General features: G+C 44.6%; 1 protein-coding gene across 5 annotated transcripts in view; it reads right to left on the bottom strand.

The window, feature by feature from the left end:
- LOC120898043 overlaps nucleotides 1-24152 on the bottom strand; it is an 84431-nt gene extending 60279 nt beyond the window's left edge. The window contains exons 1-3 of one of the 5 annotated variants that reach the window (XM_040303366.1): nucleotides 23903-24152; nucleotides 21531-21801; nucleotides 1480-1504 (exon numbers count right to left, since the gene is read on the bottom strand). The gene's annotated coding sequence lies outside the window, so the exon portion shown is untranslated. The remainder of the gene's footprint in view (nucleotides 1-1479; nucleotides 1505-21530; nucleotides 21802-23902) is intronic. The other 4 variants (XM_040303365.1, XM_040303368.1, XM_040303367.1 and 1 more) reach the window with 4 other exon arrangements.
- Nucleotides 24153-26517: the final 2365 nt, after the last annotated feature.

Raw genomic sequence — 26517 nt, 5'->3', positions numbered from 1 at the left:
CTGGAGCTGGAGAGAGCTAGTAGATAGGACACTTCAGAATCGTCAGAACGTGGGATACGCTATTCATCACAATCACGATGCCCGGCTGAACGGTTCAGAATATTAAGTGCTTTGAATTTACCCAAAGGCGAAACAGGGTTAGTGACAGTTCACTAGAAGTACCTGTCAAATAACGCCACCCAATGGTATGCATCCAAAGCGCCCTCTAGTGTCAACTCGAAGAGACAGAGAGATAGTGAACAGAAGAAGCAGCTGCGTTGTTTCTGTACTTCTTTCGTCATGCCAATGGGTCTGTTTCCCAGTAAAATTCTTTAGCGTCTGAATTATCGTGTGCCCCTTAATCTTGTGCCAACTGTCCCACTCAGTGTGCCTTAGTGGTTTGTGTATTTTAAGATATAACAACAACAAAAAAAGGCACAAAACTCATCGTTCTGTCCTGTCTCGTTTCCGCTGGACGAATGATGCCAAGATGATCGTTTTCCATATTCTTTTGTCATCACAACCCCTCGTGACGTCGTTCCCTGACACATGACGAACTGACACGGCGTGATACGCAGCGCTCGGACTGTTGACGTTGGGTGATTGGAGGCCATGGAGCTCGGTTTGCTGACAGCAGGCGCTCTGACTGTGCTCTGCTGTGTCGTTGCCACACACAGCCGGGAGGAGGAATGGCCACCCCGCCGTGAGCATCGGGGGAAATCAGTTTTCCGGTCTTATTACACTTTTAATGAAAGTCAGAATGAAAGAAATGAAATACCAACACAGTGTCCCGGGCAGCCGACGGTGTGTTTTCTGTGTGTTGTGTAGGCTCTGGGTTCGGCATCTTCTCGCACATCGTATCGTATTTTGTAGCGGCATTACGGTGAAATGAAGACAGTAACCGGGAACAGTAAATCAGGTGTGTGTGTGTGAAGATGGTGACAACGGTGCATGAGAATGAAGAGATGAAATGTCACCACCTGGGGGGCAGAACACATAGGTTGCTTGCAGGTGGTTTCTATTGCACCGTGAGCAGTTAAAGCGGTAGTTGCGGGCAATGATTAAAGAAAGACGTGTGTTGCAGACAGGAAGCACCTCTTAAGAGTCTATATCCAAAGTAAGCGATAATGATTGTGTGTGTGTTTTTATTATTGTGCAGCGGAGTATGACAAATGCTGTGCAATAAGAACATGTTTTTTAATGTGTCATGTTAAAAAAGCTACAGATCATTACGCCAGTGCCGCAAGGCCGTTGATGGTTTGCCGCAGATTAATATGAGACTGAATAGGAGCGTCTCCAAAGAGATTTCGACGTATTGAAACTTTGCTCCGATTAATGACCAACATAAACACGTGGGGGAAATGGGAAGAACTACCTCATCATGATATTCGTTAGTAGGAAAGATATCATTGGGGACATAAGAGAGCCTAAGTATTTCTTTTACAAAGGTTTTTATCTCTTTTCGTATACATGATTACTCTGGTATGTTCCGTATCTTACTTGTACTTGGTTGAGGCTGTAGTATCTGAAACAAGAAGAGAATAATTGGTCAGTGAAAGTTTATTGTGGAGTTGAAGTATTTATAGGTGTATGATTAAAGGTCTTTTTGAAGTTTTCACAAATGTAGTATACATTATTCTAAATACGTTGTGTATGGTTACAATGAACCATTGCTCTAATTGTTAGAACAGCAATTCGATTGACTGTATTTTAAATCAAATATGCATAGTATAATTTTTACATACTAAAAACTTGTTATTAACTTTTGCAATAAAATGTGGGAATTAAAATGTATAACGTCATTCTAATTTAAAACTGATTAGAAGAAGAAAAGGTAGATTTAGGCCCGATCCTTTTCCATTTATTATATCTACGTATAACGCCCTCTACCAACATCACGTGGTACTATGATGTGAGTCAGGAATGTCAAATTGTTTTGACAATTAGTGTATTTACAAGAACAATCATTTTTCCGGCTCATATACCATACTGAAACAAGCGTATTTTGCGTCCATCTTTATCAGAAGTTTATTTTAAAGAAATAAGTTTAAGCATTGGGGCGGTCCAGTGGTACAGTCGTCAACTCGAAATGGAGTCCTTTCAAGCCTGAAATGGATCGTCTCCCCGTTTCAAGGATTGACTGTCTGGCTGCGTGGTAATAAGTGAAGTCTCGAACGTATACAGGAGTCAACATGTGTGTCCGCGTAGAACGTTACGCCAAATAGAAGAAGTTTAACCATTTTTTAAATGCATTTGTTTTTATCTCTACCCATTGACACGTTCCCCACTTCCTTCCTCCTTTTGCGTGTAATCATTTGTAACTTTCACTGATATTTGTTTTTCAGTAGCGCATGACGCACGCATCGCACGTGAGATGATGTAAGCTTCTTACTTTCAATGGAATTACAAGTTTTATCTCACAGTTACAGCATGGCGGGACTTACCCTTACTTACGCATGATAAGCGCTTTGTAGGGGAAAACTGATGGAAGATAGTATTACATTCCATCAAACTCCGCCTGGGAAACAAACATGAAACAAAAACCAAAGAAACACCGCACCGCGCCACCACAAACCAATAGAGATTTAAGCAGCACAATTTCTTTCGTTCACACATAATCGGAACAAGCGGTAGCGATTTGCAGCGCTGCAGTTCCTTCTCACCTTTTGAGAAGGGGTGTGAACAATCAATGCCAAACCAACTTACACACACCCACACACCAAGTAATGTTTGGTTTGGTTCCAGGGCCCACAAGAATGGCGGTGTGAAGCTACATTGTGGAAGCGAATGGTTGAGAAGCGACCGCTTAACGATCCTTTCACGGATGCAAAACCCGCGCGATGCAGAGAGCAACAATAAAAGCATAACAATGTGTGTTGGATTAGTGTTTTCTGGCGGGAATCACGATGCAACACCCCGCTGGGGAGAGGCGGTGGTGCATGTGTATATGATCTTGAGAAGGGTGCCTCTCAAAAAGGGAAGCAAACGAGCGAATGAGAGTCAAATGGACCACAACAACAACAACAAAAAAACCTCCATTATGTACTCAGCAGCTACTACACTACTGCTTGTACAATGCAACTTTTTGTTCGTGTACTCTGCTACATCACTTAAACTGAAACCCTCCCTATCCCCAACCCCGCTGGGTTTGCAATTGTATAGCAGAATCGCGTGCGTTTTCGTTGCCGGTGAAGCGTTTTTATCGCGCGAAAGGGAAACACTTACGCGTTTGGCGCCTGTGCGCCTATTATTCAGCTGCAGCTAGTGAGTGCGCGTCGCTGCTTGTGGTGGTGGTGGTTGCTGTTGTTTTTGTTTTTTTGTTGTTTTGTGCTTCTTCTTTCTCTCACCTTTCCTTCCGCATTTCTTCCGCCGGGGGGTTTCATCATCATCGCGAGAAAAATCATTCATGAATGAAAATGAAGCAGGCTAATAATAGTCATCGTAAACAGCGCTAACAAGAAGCAGCTCGGCATGCTCGGCATGGTGTGCGGAAGCTCGCATCACCTGCAAACACGTTTTTGCGGGGGGGAAGAAATTCACAAAAAAAGAAACAGCACATCAACCAGCAGCAGCAGCAGCAGCAGCACCACAACAACATCGTAAACAATCAAACCGTTAGGTCCAATTTCAGTTAATGGATTAAATTGTAGCACCGATTCGGGGTAGCTCACGCCAACCATCTTCGGGAACCTGCCCCGGTAAGGGTTTCGGGAGATGGGCGATGCGTATACAAAGCTACAGAGCACCACGTGTTGTTTCAATGCAAAGAAAAAGGGTGTAATTTTTCTGCAGCACGTTGAAAAACTGGGGGAAAGCAATAAAACATCGTTATGCAGATCAGTTGGTTGCTTTTGAAAAGAAATATAGAAAGATTTGGTGTTTTTGAGGCATTATTTTGTTTGAAAGTGACCGTGACTAAATAATTTTAAATAAGTTTTGGTAATAAACATCTCAAAAATCTTTAATGATAGAACATTCATTGGACGAAGTGTTATTTTATGATTACTTTATGATATAAAAAACATAAATGAAACACATTCAATTATCTTTTGGGCACGATTTATCTACGATCAACTTCCCCGGGCTGGCCGAATGCCCACAACACTTTTCGTAGAGCTTTATTTTAACACACACAAAAAAAGCTGTACACCGTGCAATTGTGAAGGGCAGCCTGTACGGAATGTAAAGAACTGGCAACAGATGACAAAAAAATTAAGAAAGACTAACCATTTCGGTTATGATTTACGCGAACCGTTTGCCAAAATTGCATCCGTGAGGTGAGGTGCAAGATCAAGGACCTAGGTCGTTTGGTAAAATAGAACCGGCCAAAACACTATCACTAAAACTGCACTAGGCACATAAATCAAGAAGTTAGCTTACCGTGGCTTCTTTGCTTCGCCGGCTTATGCGCGCGGTACACACGCGGTGACAAATTAGTTTAGAAAGCCATTTTGCCTAAAATGTTCAGTTCGGTTTGATGTAAAAGTTTCTTGAATAGAAAATTCGATTGCAGTTGGTATTGGTTACATTGTTGTGCTTTTCGTTCATTTAGGTCTCATTTTGTACGATGGATGCAAACAGTTAGCAATTTGTTGAAATAAACGTCCAAATAATTGAAACTGTCCACTTTTCGTGCAACTGAACCGCCCAGGGCCGCCACACTTTTTTGAGCAACTCTGACATCGCTGACGGTGCACACGGTTGGTGGCTATCTATTTCCCCGACGCACAGTTGGCATAATATGGATTTAATGCTTCACAGAGATAGAATCGGAAGCCGCTAGGGTTTTACTTACAAGCTCGCATCTTTTTTTGCTTCTTCCCCAGTTCCGCATGAAGTTTCTCGCGCGTTCGTGTGCCGATGGGAGAAAATTTTTATTTAATTGCAATCAAAATTTTGTACAAGTTGCACGCGCCTTAGATTCGTGGACGGTGTTCACGGTGCGGAGGAATGTGTGAGGCACTTTGTCTGCTATTTTTCCGTGCAACTTTGGACGGAATGAAAAATGGTTAATTGAAATCCCGCATTACCGGAAATAGTTCTTTTCGCAAACGGAAAGGTGTAGCATCATCGTTCCTCTGCTGCTGACGCGGTAAGAATGGAAAACAATCTCTGTCAAGGGAAAAGGGAACGCCATTTCAAAGCCTTCCGCTAGCTGCCATCGTTCTGTGTGTGTGTGTATGGAGCGGGTAAATTAGAGCATTGTGGCAGTGTTGGACAGTACGTTCTGGAGCTGCGCTTGGTTGGACGCTGAGCTGGCGATAATGAAATTATAATTAATTAAATTGAAGGAATTGGTGCATTAAGGCGTGCTGGGAAGAGATTTTCAATGCAAAGGAATGCATTCTTTCTGTTTTTTTGGTAGAATCGTCCTGCGTACTGCAAAATTCCTGCAAAAGAAAGCTCATTGTATTGTCGCTATTGTATGTAACAAATAACGATCACTCAATAACGAGCTAACTTTTATTCCGTTTTGCTGTGCCGAACCGATGTTTGTTGTTGATTTAATCGCAAACTCGTTCGTTCAACGTTAACGTGCCAGTGTGAGCTGGCGTGCACAATTTATCACACAATTGTAACTACTCCCCGTTCCTCGTTCCTTTTTAATCCCTTACCGTTTTGCCTGTGCTTGTTGATCAAGACATTAAACTTTTTCCTCTCTTGCGGGTTCGCAAGAAAGCCTGCCGGACACAATAATTGGCCAATTAATTGTGCTTTTACAATTGTCCCACCTCCCCACCCCTCTGGTGGGTGGTGTGTTTTGAGCTTCGCGTACAGCTGTCATTCCTATCCAGCTCAATCCCAACATCAGTGGGAACGGGAACGTTAAAACAGCAAATGACTGGGAGACCGCCCGTGGTCAATCAGTCGTGAAAGACATGCATAAGCAATTGGTTTCGGTACGGGAGGGTTTTCCAAGGTGGATACATTTCATGGCCAAGCTGTACCTCTTCAAGCAACCTGGTGCTGGTAGATGGGAAACATTTTCCAATGTTGAAGGATTAAGCTGATTAAATGGAATTTTAATTTAAGCGGGGGGAACACAAATCCATTTCAAAACGTATTTCATACCGCGCGTGTATCGTCTGTGACTTTTACTAGCTTTCTGTCTGCCTTTCTGTAGCCCTCTTGCTCCCAAAATAGCAGCTAATATTTCACATCGAACGCGCCAAAATGAAAGCATTGGCATTTTCACTGGTCATATCGTGGCGTACGTAGAGTACGTTGCCGCTCGCAAGGCCGCTTGCTACAACTTAATTAAGTTCGTAGTTTAATCGAGCAAAGTGTAACGTTTTGCACCGGAGAAGAAGAGATCCTGGGGTTTACCAAACCAAAACGAACGCTGTGGGAACACGACGCCCTAGCCAGGTGGAGCGTTTGGGTAACGTGAGCTGCATCAAACTGTGTGTGTGTTTTTTTGTTGCTATTGCCACTACGTATTGCCTGTACCGACGGGGACGATCTACCCAATATACAAACGTTTGCGTATGATATCATCGCGTTCGGCTAGGTTTTCATCGCTTTAGCGAAAGTGTGTACCTTTTGGGAGCTGTTTTTTGTTGTTGTTTTTTGGAACACCTTCCCATTCTTTGACCTGTTTCGGAATCGTTTCTGTTCTTTTTTTTTGGGAGGGAAGAAAGGTTCGTTGTCTAGCGCTAGCTTTCGACAGCAAGCGTTTTCGTTTGTTCTACCCGGGGGCGTTGTAATCACTGGGCTGTGGTGGGGTGGAGCGCGCATTGGATGAAGGTTCGGGTGCTAACATGACACAATGTTAGCGAAACCGTACGCAGGGCGACCAAGCCACCGACACCGTTTGTCGATCCTTGCTGCATGGGAACGTTTTCGAAGCGAACGGAAGGAATATTTTCCCCGGCGTGTTTGTGTGTGTGTGTGTGTGTGTGTGTGTGTGTGTGTGTGTGAAAGAGCGTTTTCTTTCCCCAAGGGTGACATGTTTCCGCTGCACGCGAACCGATGGAGCTTTATGCAGTTCGCGTACTCGCGCATCCGAGCGCAACCGACCCGACCGACCGCGTGTTTGTGCTTATTTGGTTGGCTTTGTGCATACGCAAACGGCTACGGCCGCCGCCGCTGCCGCCGTACGTTTGTTTGTTTGCGCAAAGCTGGGGTGGATGGATGGACGGGTTCGAAAAGTCATAAACGAAGTAAACGCGCCGGGTTTCTTCTGCCCGTATAGCTGAGCGGAAGTGTGCTTTACTACAAAGCTTTTCCACACCACCATCGGGCCAGCCAAAAGCCCATCACACATCGGCTGGTGGATGTACTGTGTATGGGAGCGATTGAAATTGAATTCTTTCTGTGTCCCGGTGCCTGTGCTGGTCTCGCCGACGAGAATAACGTACCCAAACGCCGCACGGACATACACACAACAGGGACCGGGGCTCGCACGCGATCGTACAATTTTGATGGGTACAGCGTTCGAGCGCACCACCACCAGTCTTCCTTCCAGCTGGCTGGCTGGGTGTTATATTTTATTCAAGTGGGACAGTGTGGTACATGTATTTAATAAAATAAAACACATCGTTCCTGAGGTTTTGTGTTTTTTTCTGAGTGCCTTCTTCCCACACAAACAAACAAAGAACGTTTATGCACCTATTGGTCGTTGACTAAGTCAGTTGGAAGGACCGACCACCACTGCCGTGACAGCAGCGGGATGGTGTGTTTATGTCACCAGTTGTGTCACCGGTAAGGGGGTAAAGGTAAAGTATTTATCATATTCGAGTATTTGAATTTGGCGTGTTTGGTTGGTTGGTTGGTGTTTAAAGATGTTGGGGATGTGTTTGTAAACGACTCGTGCCCTTGTGCGGTTGAAGATGAGTGTTGTCCGTGGGTTTGATGGCAAGCAAAATTGGGTGATGAATGAAGCTATGTTTGTGTTTTGATGACTAATGTCGTGTCGTGCAGGTCATTATCAAATTTCTTTTATGTTTTTGTTGGTGTTATGTTCATCATGTACACGTGTCGTTGTGTCTACAGACAGAGCTTTTCTGAGGACGGACTAGAATAGAATTTAGTATGAATGAAGATGGATTTCATGATATGCTGTCTGTTTTAAAACGTTTAAATATTCAACTCCAACTGACGATACTGATGCGGTACAATGTTTAAGTCCTTAAAAAGACTTTTCTGAGATACCTGAGACTTTAGTGAGATACCTAGTCCAACCAGCTTAGAGTAGCGTAAAAGCTGGAAAGAAAGCTTCACGCAATAAAACACAGCACACTCTGACCATTTTAAATGCAGAATCTGATACATGAAGGTTCTAGATTTCTAGCCTTTGACATACTTTGAAAAGCTGCATTGAGCTGTATGTTGTTGCTAAGCATTTAACGAGTAGCATAATTCTCTATAGCAACAAAAAACTGTTTTGAAAATTTCCAGAAAGAAGATAACGAGACAATTCCTTAACATACATTTTCTGAATAACAACCTACTACTCTCCCTACGCAGTCATGAGTTTCACAACGGCTACCGTACTAGCAGGGGTGTAAACTTTCCAAAATAGGCCAAATCCTTTTACAGCAATCACACAAGATTCCTTTTTAATTGAACACTCCTAGCCGGATAGCAAGGGGAGTCATCTCTAGGTGGGAGAGTGTTCCCCTGCATCGAGGCGCATTGAAAAAAGGTTGGCAGAAAAGTTTCGACACTCACTCCTAGCTCAGGTACCAGGATCAATCCAATTAAAAACGAAATGTTAACTGTTTGGTTCGTCAACATACGTTGGCCACTGGGTGCTTCGTATGTGTGTGTGTGTGTGTTTGAATGTTGGAATATTCACCTTTGCGTTTAATTCAAAAGCCGCTTTGATGTAAACGGGTTTGTCTGTGTGGGGATTGTGGCAATTGCCAGCTGGTCTCCGAGGAGGAGGAGGAGATGACACTGAATTCCGGCATTCCGGCTGCTGCCAGATGCCTTAAAGTTCTTTCCGTCCGATGGGTGTAGTGGGTGCTGTCGGAAGTCAAGCACACAGGGAGAAGGAACAACCCGCTTGCCTTCAATAAAGTTGAACGAGTTGACCCAGATGTGTGTGGGATTGGCGCTCAGGTATCTGTATGTTTGTTTTGAGTGTGAGTGATACGTTTTAAACACACTGTCAACGGGATGTATGGATCCAGCTTGCAAAGAGAACCCATGCGGGACTGGTTGAACGTTTTGGTCGATATCGATTTTTTCCCCCACAGCTCGGAGCATCATAGCTCGAAATTATGGCACAGGCTCCAGATAGGGACGGTTCTGTGTATTGGATTTATGATGGGTTTTTTTCCAGGAAGTTCTGTCTCGCAAAGGCCCACGGAACCCTTTTGTGCTTCTGCACAGACAAAGCTGCTGCTTGTGCATCCAAACAAGCGAACAACTGGTTCAATTTCTTTCGGTAGCTTCAGTGCACAGTGGCCCCAACCAACGGCAAGCGAATATGGTAAGCTTTTGTGTTTAAATATTTGGACAGTGCCGGAATATCCTTGGCAAGAGCGCAGGGTCGTTTCAGAGGGGGAGGGGTGGGTGGGGTCGGTTTTCGGCTGTGTGCACATGTTTTCGATCTTTCGATCCCTGTGTCTCACGTACGATTGGGGCTGGAAAGCGGACCTGCATCGGACATGTGCGGGCAAACACAAACCGTCACGAACATCGACCCGTCGTACCCACGCGGCACTGTTTACTTGTCGTACGTGCGAGGATTAGGGGACGTGTAAGGGTTTTTTGGGCGAAGATTACAATTTTGCAGTCCCGTCCTGTGCGCGCCCCGGCTGGTTGCTGGCTGGGCTTCGGGCAGGGTCCGCTTCCCTTTTAATCGGTCCCACGTCGGGCCGGTCGGTCGCTGCTGGTCGAAGTTGGCCCCCAGGAAAAGTGACCGAGGCGGCGAACAGCAGTGGTCGACCCCGATGGCAACGGTGTACTTGTCAAACAGAAAGTACCAACCGGGGAGGCATTTTTGCGGTTCGACTTTTAATTAGCTGCATCGAAGGTGAACAGATTTGGAGCCGGAATTGAAACAAATCTCACCAGCGCCAGCATGGCTGTATCGAAACGCTATCGGCACACGGTGGCGAAAGGGTAGAAGGGTGTAATGTTATCAAACAACTCAGTTCAATTGAATTTTCGTACCACCACAAAACAGCCCGCCGGGGGGTATGTTGATGAGTTCATTAGAGAATCTGGTTGTAAAGGGGGAAAGTTGTGTTTCTCTTTGTGTCTTCGGGGCAAAAGGTTGATTCCCCTCTAAAGGGAGCAATTTTCGGGTTAGTTTGTGGATGGTGTGACAAGTTGCTACAGGTACAAATTGGAAACAAACAGCCGAAACCTTCAGGACATTCAAGGAGTTTTGTTGTTGTAATTGTTATTTTTGGCAAAGATTTTGTAACAAAATACATTTTCTTGGATTTTTCAATAATTTGTAGAAGCTCTAGATTACTGTATGGCTTGATTATTGAAGCATTTTAGTTTGTAGAACTAGGTTCAAAGTTATAAAGCAAACAAAAAACCATTAATTTTGTATCAGGAAGTACAAACTTTAGGAAAGATTTTTATAGCTACATCATTTATTTGGTTATTTGTGATTGAATTCTATCAAAGTTCATCATTACTCACTACACTGAAACAACACCAAAGGACGTTGTATATTTTTTGCAATATTAACTGATATCTAGGATCTATTGTTCGTAAGAAGCGTCTCAATTGAATGATGCAATTTCAAACAAGAATCTTACTGCGTTTGCAAGCATTAAGAGATTATATTACATCTAGAAATGCTTGTGTAAGAATGAAATGTCCGTCATAGGTGGAAGGCCTTCTGCAAAGAAGGAGCATGGGATTGCTCGCAAGACCCTTAACTTTGCTCGCAAGACCCCTCGACCCGAATGCTTTTATTTCTATTTAACTCATTGACAAAAGAGTTTATTGTTAACTTCGTGTTCATTTTTTTACAATCTCCTTTTTCTTATCCAAGTGTTGCATTTTACAGATTATTCTTCGGTTCTTTTTTAATGTCAACATAAGCTGCTTGAAACAATGCTTTTAATTAGCCTTTTTATACTGCAGCAAAGCAGATATTAAAAAGAGCATTGCCCTCATACACACATCACACGACGCCTCGATTTGCCACTCGCATAAAAGCTGTATCATGTAGTGTCTTTCAGTTGCGGATAGAACACAGCCCGGGCCCCAATCCCAGGGCCTGCCAGAGAAAAGTGCCACTGGGCAATGAATATGACAACGGTAGCTTCGAACGGGGAAGTAAAGGATGGCATGTCCAACAAACACACACACACAAGATGCACATTTTACGTACAGTTGAGCACGTTGCCTGTGCTGTGTGCTAGGTCACGATCTCTACCTATCCGTGTTCGACAGTGTTCGACGTCCTGTCGTAGGCCTCCGGGCGGTTCCCTCCCGGAGGGGTCTGTGTGTGTGTGTCTCTCTCTCTCGCTGTCGTAAGGAAGCGTAAGGACCGACGTAAATCGAGGAAACATGCGATTCAACGATACATTATCGCATACAAATTGCATGTTGCAATTGCTTTTAGCTCCGTGTATGTGCCTCCCAAACAACACACACACGTGATGCGGGAGCAAACAACGGGTCGGAGGTAGCCAGCTACTGTGAAGGCACAGTGAAAAAGCATCGCAAAGGGGAAGAAGAAAAAAAGCGAGAGTTACAGAAGAAGCATATTCGCACATTCACACACACATGCATACACGTGCACGGTTGTGCCGTTAGCTTTTAGTTGGCCATCGGTGGCATCCCGGAGAGGCCGCTCGAGTGGGTACTAATGGGTGGTACCTCCGTTTCTATTTGCTCATTTATGCTACATGATGATATCCTTGGCCGTCGGATTCGGTGCTCTTTTACACACACACACACACACACACACGCGCAGGGTAAGATTAGTTCCTGTGGGCGTTAGTGACGCTGGCACACGGCAGCCATAGACGTGCCAGCGAGCCAAATCTCGGGAATGTATCGCACTGCGAGCAGAAAAAAGGCAAACGCAGTACTGCTCCGGTATCTTGAAAATGCTGGTAAACATCGTCATGCCGCTTGTGGGCGCCATGTGGTAATTTAGCGCTGATGGTTTAAAGTAGCCGACTACGACACCGACCCTCGGTACCGGCGGCGGCAGTAAAGGACGAACGTGTGTTGTTAACGGCCCGATAACGGGGCCGGCCTCCTGGACGGGTTGAGCGTTGGCAAAGCGTGTTTTAATGATTTGTACGAGTATTTAAGATGTAACGCGATTGTTTTGAGGGTTGAGTAGTTGAGATTAAGCTAGTCAAAGCAGCGGAGCTAGAATGTGAGCAAATATGTGAGGACAGTTGAGTGGTAGTTTGTGTCTGTAATGCAAAGCTGTTAGAGCTGTTAATGAGCTTTGTTTTGAGGCGAAATGGAAACAAAGATAAGAAGGCACATCAAAGTGATAGGAATGGAAGAGGTTTTGTATGAAAATTGAGTTTTTATCTAAATGTTTAAAGGAATGGTTGGTAAATTCATTGCTGTTACTTTAAAATATTCTTCAATTTGTATGTTACAGCGCGTTAAAGACAGCTTTAAATTGAAAGCTTTTTGACCTCTTTTTTATACCTTTTTCGATTTTTACAACAGACTGCTATTTAATAAGCTCATTGCTAGCCTTAAATATTTCACTTTAAAAGGCAACGCGACATCTAGTGTATCGAATGAAAAAGGGAATAATGAAAAGAAATTCTCCATAACCTTCCGATAATACCTTTATCAAAGGAAAATTGTTACAAAAAATTATCTGTAAAGGTCACAGAGCTTTTTGCGATCAAGATTCGGTTCGTTACATGGGCAAATAAAGCTATCGCAAATGGATCACTCTCGCGTGGTAGCATCATAATTGGACATTATGCTAGCACGTGCGCTTGAAAAAACACATAAAAGACGTCCATCCTACGCAAGCATTCAGGTTTGCCTGGTGCGTCATTATTGCTGGTTCCTGGGCAATGGTTTGCATTTTAAAAATATTTTAGTTGAATGGACAATTATTTGGGTTTGGTTTGTTCGTTTTGTAGTGTAACAAGTCGTTAACGCTGTAACAAGCTGTGAAGATTGTCTTTGTTGACGTCAAAGCGACACGTGCAACAGTCACACCGATCGCGAATCGTACTTCAGAGAAATTTATAAAAAAAAGTAAAAAAATAGTTGTTTTGTATCAGTTTCCTCCCCCTTCTCTTCTTGTAGATAAGCTTTATGTGTTTGTACTTCCCTCGGTGCAATTAAAAAAGATTTGCGCCAACCGGGCAAGGGAAGCACAGATAGGAACGTTGACTACGCAACGGTACACGAGCACTATCAAGCAGAAGATAATACTTCCCTTTGCTTCACGAAAAAAAAAAAGATTTCCGTTTAAGAATTCCACTGGTATCACAGACTCTACTCTGGTTTTTCTTTACTCAACAGTTTGCTTTACCTTTCGCGCGCGCACGGGAGCTTTCCGAGGCCGCGCTCCCGTTGCGGTTCTTGTTGCGTTCATCCGGTTGAGCGTAATTATTATTTTGCGGGAAAACACCGGAAAACCTTGTGCTGGGGGTTGCTTCGATACTTCCTTCGCTTGAAAAGTAGCAAAAGAGAGAGAGAGAGTAAGAGAGAGGGAAGGATGGAGAGGGAACGCAAACCGGTAAATCAATTCGCCAAAAACCAAATAAACACCACCGATGAGAAGGATGATGAAGTAATTGGATCCGGCCACTGGGTACTGGGGCACGTCCCGAACCACCCGAACCCAGGCCGGTGAAGCTGTTTCCAATACCCCCTTCCCCCCTCCACTCTTCTGCTTAGACACGCGGTCGCTTCACCGGGCGCGCAATCGAGTAAAGTGTTGTTTTCGGCGTAAGCTTTTCTTTGGAGCTTTTTCTTTATTCATGCCCCCGGGGCGGCAATAGGCGCAAACCGACCGACTGGCGACTGGCGGGATTACATCTGGGCTGTTGGTTTCGTGCTCGTGCCGGACACCAGTCGGAAGGCACAAGCCGATGTCCACCCCGGGGGTAATAAGTCTTTTCTTTCGCCCTGCTTGGAAAATGAATGCTTAATGAGCTCTAGCAAACGAGGAAGGGTGGGGGGGGGGAGGGGAAGAATGGGAAAGGAAAAGCGATAGGTCAAAATAAGCCGCCCTCCTCAGTACCCTTCACCCAGACAGTAAGGGGTGAAAGCTTCCGTCGTCACCTTTTTCTCGCAGTGTGTACGTTCGGTGTCAAAACAATCTAAAATGCAAATTAGCTCACCTTGTATTTGGCCGTGCCGTTCCTTTGCCGCTGGGAATCGGAAGTCGAAGAATAGGGAAATGTTTCGCGTGTTAGGCTTGAAAGGGAGTTTTTTTACGTTTCATTTAGCTCAGAGCCAACAAACAAAACAACAGGAGAATTGGACAGTGCAAGTAACAAAAGTGATACCTGCAACGGGTCAGTAAAATATGCATTCCGAAAAAGGAAGTATCTCTAGTTTGATCAACAAAAGCATAAAAATTGCTAAGTAGCTTGAACTTCATCATCCTTTTTCCAGATTTGCAGGTGCTTTTTTACAGAAAATAGCTCCTACTGACGGCGATCTTTCGTGTTTTGTTATGTGTTTTTTTTGGAAGCGTTTCAATGTGCTTCGTTCTGCTTTCACCGTGCAATGAGCAGAAATTATGTTTCGGGACACGGTTGTGACGGTTGTGACGCACAGCCAACCACAGCCCCATGCGCCATGTCAATACTGATTTATTGGCTGTCGCTTTCCGGATGACCAATCGGCAGCCCATCGTTCGGGTGATGTTGTTTATGAGAGCGTTAAAAGGTGTGTGCGTGTGTGTGTATAGAAAGTAAGAGTATTTTCGGTTGATGGTGAGTGGTACGGTACTTATGGTTGTTATTTTTCGTTTTCTGTGATTTTAGATTTCGCAGAAGTAGGTTAAAATAAGAAATAACATTTCGATTTGAAGACTCTGTTGGTGACTGTTGATTTGCTGCAGGGGCTGGGCTAAAAATGGTATTGAACTGATACACCTATTGGCACTCTTGTATTCTTATTGGAATGGGCCATTACAGAGCGTTGGCTTTTACACATCCAGAAATAGCTTCAAAACATGATTTCTAGGTGGCCCTTGATTTCGAAAAATAAACTTACTAAACTAAACTTAAACAAGTCTTTCCTAGTTGCGCTGGGTTAGCCACCGCTATTTGCTAAACTCTTGCAATGTACGCTTCATTTTTACATGCACAAACTAATCTTGCACCTTTTTATTCATCCACTTTGCTTTGCTGGCGGAAATTTAAGTCGTAGATTGTATTTAGATTTATAAAATCCCGGTAGGTGTTATCTCCACCGGAAATCTCCACTGTCATCTTCGCTGTGCAGCTCTGAGATACGGTGGAATGTACCGTACACTTAACTAGCCATTGTGTCATGGTGGGTGACACCTGCAATCAGTCTGAATCGCAAATGCGCTACACGAATGTTATCTTATCAACTATAAACCCCCGCCCTATTCGTCCACCAACAGTTCTCAAGCATACTGTGTGGCAAGCACTGAAGCATCTCACGTAAAAACGCGGAAGTGTCCACCGAAACGGTACGGTTTTCTCACGCACCGCCCAGGTAAGGCGGTCGGTTGTGCGGCGGTGCGTGGTGTGGCTCTTAATTAAAAGACACTTTACGGTTGGGCTACTTTTCTGCAGGTGCCAATCGGCGTTCGGGTTGGGTGAACGCCGGCTAGAGGAAAGAAGTGAGAAAAAAGCAACACCATGTAGCGGTTTTGCTGTCGATTGGCAAGAGTCGGTGTGTGTCTGCTGTGGTGGAATTAAACCAACAATCGACGGGCTGGACTAAAGGGAAGTTAGACGGTGATCATGCTTTGAGCGATGGTGTACACCTTCCGAAATTTCGCTCCCTCAAAACTAGGCGGTACATTCTTGATCGAACTCGATCGTAGCGTGATCGACTTTCTAGACAAGCTTTCTATAGAGAGGAGATGACGGTGGCCCTTCAATCTACCCGTTTTTTGGTGTGTGTGCATTTAAAGCACTTTACTTTCGATCCAATTTGAGGAGGAAGTGGATCTATTGGCTACAGTGTTTGGCACAATCGGGCATATAGTTGGTATTCGACTTTTATGCCACCATTGTTACCGTTTACCAGGGGGCCGACTGAAGGTGTGTACATGCACGAGCGGCAGACGGCGGCACGCTTGAATGGCTTAATTTTGTGTTCCCCCTTTTTTCGCTGTACCGCTGTTTAGTTCGCACCAAATGGCCGCAGCAGTGATTTACACAGTGCTACCGCAGGCGGGAGGCGAAATTTCATTAACCCAGTTATGGGCGCCCTGTTGAAGGCACCTTCGTTTTCCACACAAAAAACCCCCCGGTTTCGCACACATAAAATTGCTGAGTTGTTGTGACGGGCAGATGTCTAAGGTGATCGGCGACGATGGTCAGCAGCAAAATGAGTGGGATGGACACCTTCTTCTCCCTCGGTGCTGCCTCTTTACCCGATCTAGTGCAATTAGTAGCCGCTCTGACCCTTTTGTAATAGGTCGTTTAATGGAAACGGGGGTGTTTTCTTTCTGTTTCATTGTGGGCTAGACTGCTTGATGGAAACTGTGAGAATGATGGAAAGCGTGGTTGCATCAATCCAGCGGCGCTGTGTCGATGTGTGAAATGATTCGCGGAAGCGACAAAGTTTTAACGGTCCATTAATTTGGCTTTAATGAAATGTAAATGAGCGTTTGTGTGCTAATCGTACCCGTAGATGCGTGCTGCCTGATAGGTGACGGATAACAAATAGTCGTTAGTGCTGGCAGAAGGGGGTTGTGGTTGTAGAATGGCAAAACAGTGTAAAAATAGTGCATTTTTCGAATATCATGCAGGCAAAAGGTGTGCGAAAGTGCGTTTGTTGGTGCTGTAAACTATATTTTTTATAGCACATATTTGAAATGCCCAAGCAAGAGTTCCCACTGCTATTAGTGTCCATACGAAAATAACCTTCTCCAGTTGATGAGAATTAAATTGGAACAGTAACTGCATACGCACACTTTGTGAGTCGTTTTTTTGGGCAATGAAATTATAAACCAAGCAAATTATAGAGCCTACAGCCATGTCTGGTCGGTAGTTTCGGATTTAGTAAGGTGTCAGGTCAAGGGTATTGCATCACCCCCTGGTCATCGTTGCAGCTGACCAACTGCTTGGAATAATCGAATCTTCGGAAATAGTGTAGTCCACCTTGAGCGGTGTCGCCTGCAGAAGCACCCGCTGTGGGCCTTGAGAATATACATTTGAAGTCAAACTGGAATAAGTTCGGGTGTGAGTGAGACGTAGTAAAATCGACTTTGTGAAATATATTTCACGATTTCGATCGTGTCGATTGCAAACCAAACGACAGTTAACATTGTTTTCCCATTCATTTCACAAAATTATGACACGATAAGGACGTCCGGTAAAAGCCACACTTTGCTCTTTCTTCCCTTGTTTGCTCCCGCTTCCCTGGCTAATATCCGTACAGACATCCCGTCACTTGCCACACTTGCTGCTCTCTACTTGGTTGTTGCATGTGTCCGTTTTCCTGAAATTTCACTACGACCACTCTTCCATTTTCCATTCTCCATTTCTGCCGACATTACTGGTTTGGCGTATTGCCATTGGGTGCGGTTTCCGCTGACTTTCGCCTTCCATTCCTTCCATTCCTGCCCATTTACATTTGCGGTTGCACATAACAATCCGTCAGAACGTTTGCTAGCGTCAGCGACTGGTGACTGTGAACATGCTGGAGCGCCGTTTGTAGTGGAGCGCAGAGGGTAGTTGAAATTGTAATTGGCAATGGCAGCTTTTTCTTTAGTCAAATTCCATTCTGATGTTTGCATGGATTTCACACAATGAAAATGTGGCACACTCGTTTGGAAAGGGAAGGTTTTTCCTGGGAATCGTGTATTGATGTGAATCGTTAATCGGTAGCATCACAATTCTATACTACTACTACTACTACTACACTGGTAGCACTTTTACAGCAGTGCAATGCAATCACTGGCAAGCGGAGTTGCAGTGGAACGATGTTAATTTTTACCACACAGTTTGAGCACGTACCTTTAACACCGTCACGTGCCGTTTCCGGACACAGCGCCAGTGTTAGCACAAAACAGTAATGTCTCGCACTATCGATAGGCCAGGATGGCCGGGGAAGGAAGCGCTATAAATTGCTGCGGTTTTGTGAGCGGATACTAAACCGTTTATGAAGGTGGATTGATGGAGTTCGTGTGTGAAGCCCATATTTCGATAGTCACATCTTAATTACCCGTAATTTTCGGTTCAAGGGGTACATTCAGAGCACATGGTAGGTTTGGTGGTTGTGGATTATTACTTTGTTGCTGCAGTATTGTTAAGTATTTAGCAGACATCGCAAAACAAGCCCGTTCTATGTAAAATGTGTAGCACGTTTCTAAGTAACACTACAGAACTGCAACGCCATCTGGTAGCAAAAAAAAATCACACCAGTATCTTCATTATCGTTAAACAGCTCCTAGTATTACTACAATGAGGTTAGAAATATTTCATCAAATATTGCAAACACACAAAACCCGCAATCCGCATTCGGTAGGGCTGAAGTGCAAAGCTGAATCTGCTTAACCTTTCAAGTGCTCGCTTTCATCCACTACGAAGCACTCGGGAACAGTGCCGGGTGTGCAAAGGCGCTTCCAAACAAGTGAAAGTATGCAGTATGTGACAGATTTACCAAACAATCGCTCGGTAGTGCCGGGTAGTAACGTGCATCTAATGCAAAGAAGAAGAGCTTATACCAACATCCCTGTGTGTATTTTTCCGGATTTCCGGCTCGAATCGAATATGAATGTCCTGCGCTGCTAGGTCCTCCCCGGCGGGTAGCGCACTGTCCCTAAACAACTTAGCAGGAAGGTAGAGACCGTTCCGATGCAAATGTAGCTCGGGGCTTGCCACAAACAAACGAACTCGTACAGCCCTGGCCAATGGGGGGACAAACCAAACCAGCACCAGTGCGCTACCAGTGAAGGAAGGAATGGATGTTATGAAGCGAATGGATTTTTGGCATAGCATGGAAAATGGGAAAAGATGAACCGTTATGAAACTTCTTTTGTGCCGTGCTTAAAAACTCAAGATGCAGCAGTCGATGGTGCAATACAGCTCACAGGGATGTGCATGGTCAGAAAAGCAGGCTGCTAATAGTTTTAGGGTCACAAAACACCGTGAAAGCTTTTCCCTTTTCAAACGACAGGTCCTTGCGTAAATGGATGCACACTGCTGATGGAGTTCTGAGAAGTTTTAGGGAAGATACTCTACCACGTTTATCAAGAACCAATGCGGCGTACGTTACTCTCATCTCATTGTAGACGCGCTTCCTTGCACCCACTCTACCCAAGGCCGGGATCCTTTTGCTTTCATCTGTCATAATCCATACCTTACAATGCTCGCGTGGTATATTTTCTATGCAAAAAGCTTCCTCTTACAAAAGCATACGGGTTGCGGCATCAAGGGAGCGGAAGTTGGGTTAATTTGAATTCGGAATTCCGTTGACAAGCCGAAATAAGTCGGTATGTCGGTGGCTTTGCTTTTATCTTCCAGTGAGTCGGTTTTATTTGAAGAATGTCAGTACGGGGAGAGAGAGACTTTTTCCACTCTTTGCTTACTGCACGTATACGTCTATGCTGTTGCTCCCTGTTCCGTCCCCGTCTGGCAAGTTCCACCAAACTTGGGAAAAAAGACTCTTCCACGCATGGATTGGGTTCATTCTCGTTTGGATCTATGCTTTTCTTTTTTAGTCTGTATGTCGTCTTGACTCCCGTTGGAGCATTTTTTGCGTGTTTTTTTCTTTCTCTCTCTCTATTGCTCTATCTCTTTCTCTCTTTCTCTGTCTCCCGTAAAGAGAAGCAAAAGCAGGAAGTTAACAGCATTGCAAACGGATTTTGAGGTCGAATTGGGTTTAACGGTGTGTGTGTGTGTTCGCGGAAAAGGATAGTGAAATGGTTGAATTATGACTGTCCTCTGTCCCATGTTCTGGCCCCTTCCCTCTCTCCATTTTTCTTTATCCCATCCCACGGGAACCAGGGGAACGAAGCGTCTCAAAAGCCGACAGGATTATGGCTTCTAAATCGGCTGATTTTAAACCACCTCGCCGATAAGCGACGTGAAAGAAGCGGGCGAGCTTTTTATTTGATCCACGCAACGGTGGGTAAATGTGGCGGGGAGTGGGTGATCTTTTTTCCTTTCTTTATTGCAGAACGTCCACATGATTTATGATGGTCGTTTGGCCGCTCGGTAATGGTCAATGTAAGACGACAATTTGGTGACGTTCAATTTGTTGTCGAATGGGATGGAATTTGTGTATATGTATGTGTGAGTGTCTGGCGATGTTCCGCTCTGGTAACACGTGATTGAATTTTGTTCTGGTTCGGGAAAGTGATTGGAATTAGTTGTCGGAAAAAAGGCCAAAGACAAAGAATTAATCAGTGTATAAAGTGTGTAGAGCGAGTCGGATTTATGTTTGTACTAAATTAGTTTCCCAAGAGATTGCGCTCAGTGCAACTTTTAAGAGAGCTAGTTTGACTAAATAAATAACTATTACCATGCTAGTAATGCAAATAGTGCTTGCACAACATCAAACCGTAAGTCACGATTGGAATAATCTTCTCTAAAGCTATCCTTTGCCTGCTCTACATCCTGGAGTTGTAGAGCCTAGTTTTGCAAAAATATATCTCACCAGAGCATTTGGGGCACATCCTTCAGCACATACCCAGTTCCCTCATCTGTTGTGCACAACTTTCCCCTTGTCAATAAGAATAAGCTGCTCTCCATGCGGTAGACGAGAAAATCAATCTACTGCATAGCCTGACCCACTACTGTCCAATGGTTCAGCATTCCTGCACCTCTTATCCGCACTTTGCCTTTTTTGGTAACTTGCACTCAGCACGCGAAACGAAGAAGAATCCAGATGATGGCAGAAAAAAACACACCAAACAAACACACATACCTTACCCAAAGCCAGCGCATAAACCGGTCTGGAGAAGTTATTGTGAGTTGTTGGATGTTTGCAAAACCCTCCTTTGGCTTCAATTTGGGGGGAAGCACACCGGCAAAGGAAGGTGCGCGGGTCTGTGCAAGAAAGTGAGAAATATGGTTGCCACGAATTGGACACACCAAACCAGGATGAGTCATTCTGGGGACGCTGGAACGCTGGAGAGCATTGGGAAATCGAGATCGAGACTCGTAAATCCGTTCCCCATAAACCTTCATCAATGGGTCGTCGTCGTCGTCGTCGCCGTCTTGGTCGTGAGGGTTCACCGCGAGCCCCCTACTGGCGTGCCTATGAGTGTCTACAGTGGTATATATATCTATCTCCTACGAACGTGCCTGTGGTGACTGTGGTTGGGCAGAATGCGTCGGTACTTCGTCGATACCGGTGGAATGCAAATGACCTGTTTGTAATGCACCGTGCGCATTGCACTCGGTATCGATGAGACGAAGTGTATGTGTGTCGGGAGGTCGGGATGTAAGCAGTTGATGATTGGAACTTACCGATCTACGGGGCCTTCGCTGGCCCAGTAGCTGCCGAACGGTCCGACGGTTGTAGTTTGTTGCAGCTGATTTCAGTCACAAATGCAAAGCACATTTCCACCTCCGACTGAGAACCTTTGAAGGTGCCTTTTTTTGTGCAGCGCCTCTTGTTTGTACTTCTTTTGATGCTCTATTTTCTTCTTTTGTTTTCAAATATTAGAACACACTCAAACACACACAGTCCGAAAACTTTGCACGACTTCAGCTTCTAAGCGAGTAAATGTGTAATTAGCTGGATGAGATGAAAGAGAAACTGGCTCACGTTAATTAAATCGACGAAAAGTGCCAGCACGCGTTTCCCATCGACCATCGAGAGTAGCCACCGAAGGAAGCGTTAGCACAGATTTTGGTTGGTTTATTAGAGCGCGTTGTATTATTGCTCTTCCCCGGAACATTCTTTCGAACTACGCTTCTTCACCAGCTCTACACCCCACTGGTAGGTCATTTCACTTCACTCACAACTCTCAAGCTTCTAACCCATCACCTGCCAGCACCACGTGGCTTCCTGGACCACACTCCTGCACCTCAAACTGCGATGATGCCGAGGCGAGGTTCCCGGCACGATCCACCCTGTTATTTCCTCTCCCACCCCGGAGAGGGGGTGAGAGTTCTTCGCAACCCTCGCGCTCACGTATGCTTCTCATGCGCGTACATCTTGATGTAATTATTTCGATTCCGGAAGCTCATAATTGCGCTCCGCGCACGGGGTGCTTTGAAGGGGAAAGGTAACGCCGCTGCCTCGCACGACCAAATTCGATAAGCTCACTTTGCACAGTGCAGCAGCACGCAGTGGAGAGGATGGATGTTTTCGGCGAGCGACGGGGCAATCAAAACTTCTACCAAATGCGGTGGAAGCAGCAGCGGAATGAAGCTTTGCCGGAGGAAGATGGATTGACTAGTGCGTTTTTTTGCCCTTCCCTTTTCTCTCTCCGTTATTCTTTTGGGGAAGAACGTATGTTCGGGGAAAAGGGGGTATTTTCATGCTTAATGAAGTTTGAAGAGTCTTTCGTTCTTCGTGTGCTCGAAACGTATTTGGTGCTGGAGGGATGATCGGAAATATAATGAACTTAAAACTAGCAAACGCAAGAAAGCTCCGTCCCCGCCAGCTAGCAGTTAGCCGAATCTTACGGATTTGTTTGTTATTATTTTCAATTCAATGGAAAAAGTTTTAGGAGCGTTTTTTTTGTTTCGCAGTGTGTATGGTATGCACTGGAGAAGATAGTTTGGTGCTTTGCACAACATCGAACACCTGTGTGTTTGTATCTTTGGTACGTGCTTTAGTGGTTGAAGTTATGAGTGGGCGAATGAACGGAAAATATATATAAAAAAAAAGAATTGAGTCAACACGAGAGAGGCAAACAGATCTTATCGAAGCCACTAGACGTTCACCAAACACCCCACACATCACCTCATAAACAACCAGCTTCTTGTGTGTAACTTGGGGAAGGACGCATCTGGTGGTAGAGGAGGAACTCCTACAAATAACTTGCAAAGCAAAGCACCAACACCGGTGAATGCATGGTCGGTTGCTAAAGAACCAACGTTTGGAATAGAATGGCACAGTTCACCTACAAAGCGACCCTGAAGCAGTCAACTTTACATTTTGTTCAGGTTAGCTAACAGGCGGTTTGAAGAGCTGCAACAGAATCTTATAAAGTGTGAAAACGAAAACGGTGCTGTTTTCTGCTTTATTTTACAGCATAAAATGACTCCGTTCCACATTAGGCCATATGGCGCGCTGTGTTTGCTCTGTTGTGCCGCCAGATTGTTTATTGAACAGCTGCTTTGTTAATTAGAGTGTGAAACAATTCCCCAATATACGTATATCGGGGCCCTTTTCCGCATACCACACACAGGTTCCCTGCTGTCCGGCTTGTTGTACGCCGAGGCAAAAAAGGGCAACATATTTTGCATTCTGCAGCTAAATGTGGATGCAGCTTCCCCAGAGCGCATTCTTTTTTTTGTATTGTAACAGAATTAATGAGCTTAATTTATACTAGCCCCCGTTGTTTCTGAGAAGGGTTTGCATGTTGTTTTTTTTTGCTTTGTTTTATCATCCACCACCACAGCTGTCCGTTGCACGGGACATACGCGGTGCAAAACATTCGTTTGAACTCTTTCTTTTACACTTTTTTGTGCAATCAGTGAGCACTCGGAAACATTTGCCCTCACCCCCCTGCACAGGGCGGATGCGGGAATTGGGTTTTATTCTAATTTACAAGCGCGTGCTTGAACGATTCGTCATCCGGCGGATTGTTGGTTGGGGCCCACAGAACACCACACCACTACAAACAATTACACACTAAAACCCCAACAGCAACGCAAACACATACACATATACGCACCCTTTACGTTGGTGCGGTTTTTAACATTAGCGCCCGGGGATTGCAAATGAGATAGATAGGCACAGACCTCTACCTCCCCCTCCCGGGCAGCGTAATTGTCACGCAAAAAGATCACACACAATACAAAAAAACAAAAAATCACTGCGCGCGTGTACCGAGCGAGTTTGTCGCGAAACACTGCGAGCGAATTGTGCGCGGCCGCGTACGTGGCTTGAGTAGTGCGCGACCGGTTCAAAACTGACGGCGCAGATGGTGGCGCATGTACGCCGCGGACTGGCTGCGCGGTATGCAGTTGATCGCGATGGATGCGCGAGAGAGGGAGCGCAACAGTGATACATACACACAGGTTGATCGGAGCAGCAGTTAAGGGTGGCTTTCGAGAGTTGGAGAGGAACCGCACCACACCTAGCGGTATCTTGCACCGACCGGTTTCTCATCCCCTTTGGCTGTAGTTAGAAATAAAGAGCGAGAGAGATGGATAGAGCGAATGAGAGTGAGCCCAACACCACGGAGAGGCTTCGAAAGGCACAGGTGAGAGTTGGATGGAAGTAAGAAAAAAAAAAAACGGGTTCAGCTGGTGCGCCGATGACGTCATCGTTTGATGGTTGTTTTGGGGAGGCTTCTTCGTTGTTTGTGTGGGTCGGTTGAAAAGTGCGTTGCGAGTTTCTTAAGCACATTTTGCTTATTCTTTTGTGTTAAGAAGTTGTGCTCTTTTATAGTTGTTTCATATATTTTTAAATGAAAGTTTATTCAATTTTGGTTGTTTTATTATTCGACATTGAATTGCTGTGGCATTGTTTACTTTACCTTAAATTTATTTCATTTTTATTTTACCATTCTTTTTTAATTCTTTTTGGAATTATTTAAATATAATGTAAATTATTAAAATAATTTAAAACAATAATATTCTTAATCTAAATAAAACTAACTTATGACCTTAAATATAAAGAAGAAGAAAATACAAGAAAAACGCATTGAGACTACCGTAAACTTTGTGTGAAAAAGAGAGAAAAAGAAAACAAAGAAGAGAAATTAGCAAAATTAGAAGAAAGAAGGCGGTAATGGAGAGAATTAAGACAGGAGTTGAAATCAAACAGATAGTAAAAAGGGTTAAACCACCTGAAGCAGGATAGCAGAGGACCATTGAATGTATGTAGCGTATGCCCTATCTCAACTGACAGAACATAAGCATAGGCGAAATGTACCAGAAGATACAAACAGCATGATAGAAAAGAGCAAATCAAGAGCATTAGTAAAAGCTAAGCAATTTAATAATTAATAGGCCGGTCTGGTGGTACAGTCGTCAACTCGTACGACTTAACAACATGCCCGTCATGGGTTCAAGCCCCGAATAGACCGTGCTCCCATACGTAGGACTGACTATCCTGCTATGGTAACAATAAGTCACTGAAAGCCAAGCTCATTTCACTGGTGGGTACAGACAAGCCTTGACCGACAACGGTTGTTGTGCCAATGAAGTAGATTATATAGTTTAAATAGCTTAGGCAACAAACCAATAACGCTCCAAATCATAGTATTTCCAAATTTCAGTTTTTTTGTCCTCAATAATGTAACTCAACCCCACTTGCCTCTAAAGGGATAGAATGGTAGCCTATGTTACAATTGCAAGCAAGCTACAATTTAAATGCTTACGCTCTATCCATCCCTTGAACAATAATACATCATGCGCTCCGGTGGAATGCGAGTCGTGCTGAGCCGTATTGTTTGAATTTATCAAACGCCACGAGGAAGCAACGGTGCCGTATACTGTTGCATTTCGGTAAACAATGAAACGCTAGCACATCAAAAGCGCAAGAAAGAGTCCTCACAGCAAGAGGAAATGCAAGCACTCGGAGGTAAAATGTTCCACCGCTGCGACGATGACGAAGAGCAGAGGAAGTTTAGCTTGCGTAATTTGTAAGGATGAAATATGTTTTGCTTCTCGGGCTGCGTTGCAATTGTGCAAGCGAAACACTGCATTGCCTCAATGGGGACCCTATTGTGGGAAGTTTAAGTGGTGAATGTCAAAAGGGACTCTAGTATGTCAATGAGCTGCCGTCAGCAAAAGGAGAAGAAATCGCTGCAACAAAGTATGATGTACAGAGGCAATGAATAATGTGTGCTGAAAAATGTTGGAATAACATTGTACAGAAAAAAATCACCAAAGTTTTGAGGTTGTCAAGTGCGATGGCAATACAAATGGACTTGCTTGTGCCTAGCCTAATGGGAGAAAAAGTTTTCCCTCTCTCGTGGATCGTTAGTTGATCGGAAATGGTTTTCTTCATTCTTTTTGTAAAGTAACTGCAGGCGTTGCATTAGTGCAAAGACGCGGTGAAAGCATTCGGTTTGTTTTCCCGGGCCAAAGGAAAACTCTTCCCCCGTTCATCGAGGGAGTTTTGTTTCTTTCCGGACTGATCGCATCCCAGGGGGCATTTCTTTCTATTCATTTGCATCCGCTAGCCGCTTGGGTGGAAGGTTTCCTGTTGCTTTATTATGTTGCTATCCAGGCGGGATCCAGTTCTGGTCCAGTTCTGTTAAATACATCGTTTCGCTAAGGGTAGGAAACTATGGCACGCACACAAAAAGGGAAAGAAAATTATTTA

Source organism: Anopheles arabiensis, chromosome 2, assembly GCF_016920715.1.
Source record: "Anopheles arabiensis isolate DONGOLA chromosome 2, AaraD3, whole genome shotgun sequence".
Taxonomy (NCBI): domain Eukaryota; kingdom Metazoa; phylum Arthropoda; class Insecta; order Diptera; family Culicidae; genus Anopheles; species Anopheles arabiensis.
Note: the sequence above shows the minus strand (reverse complement) of the source record. Positions and strands in the feature narration are given on the sequence as shown.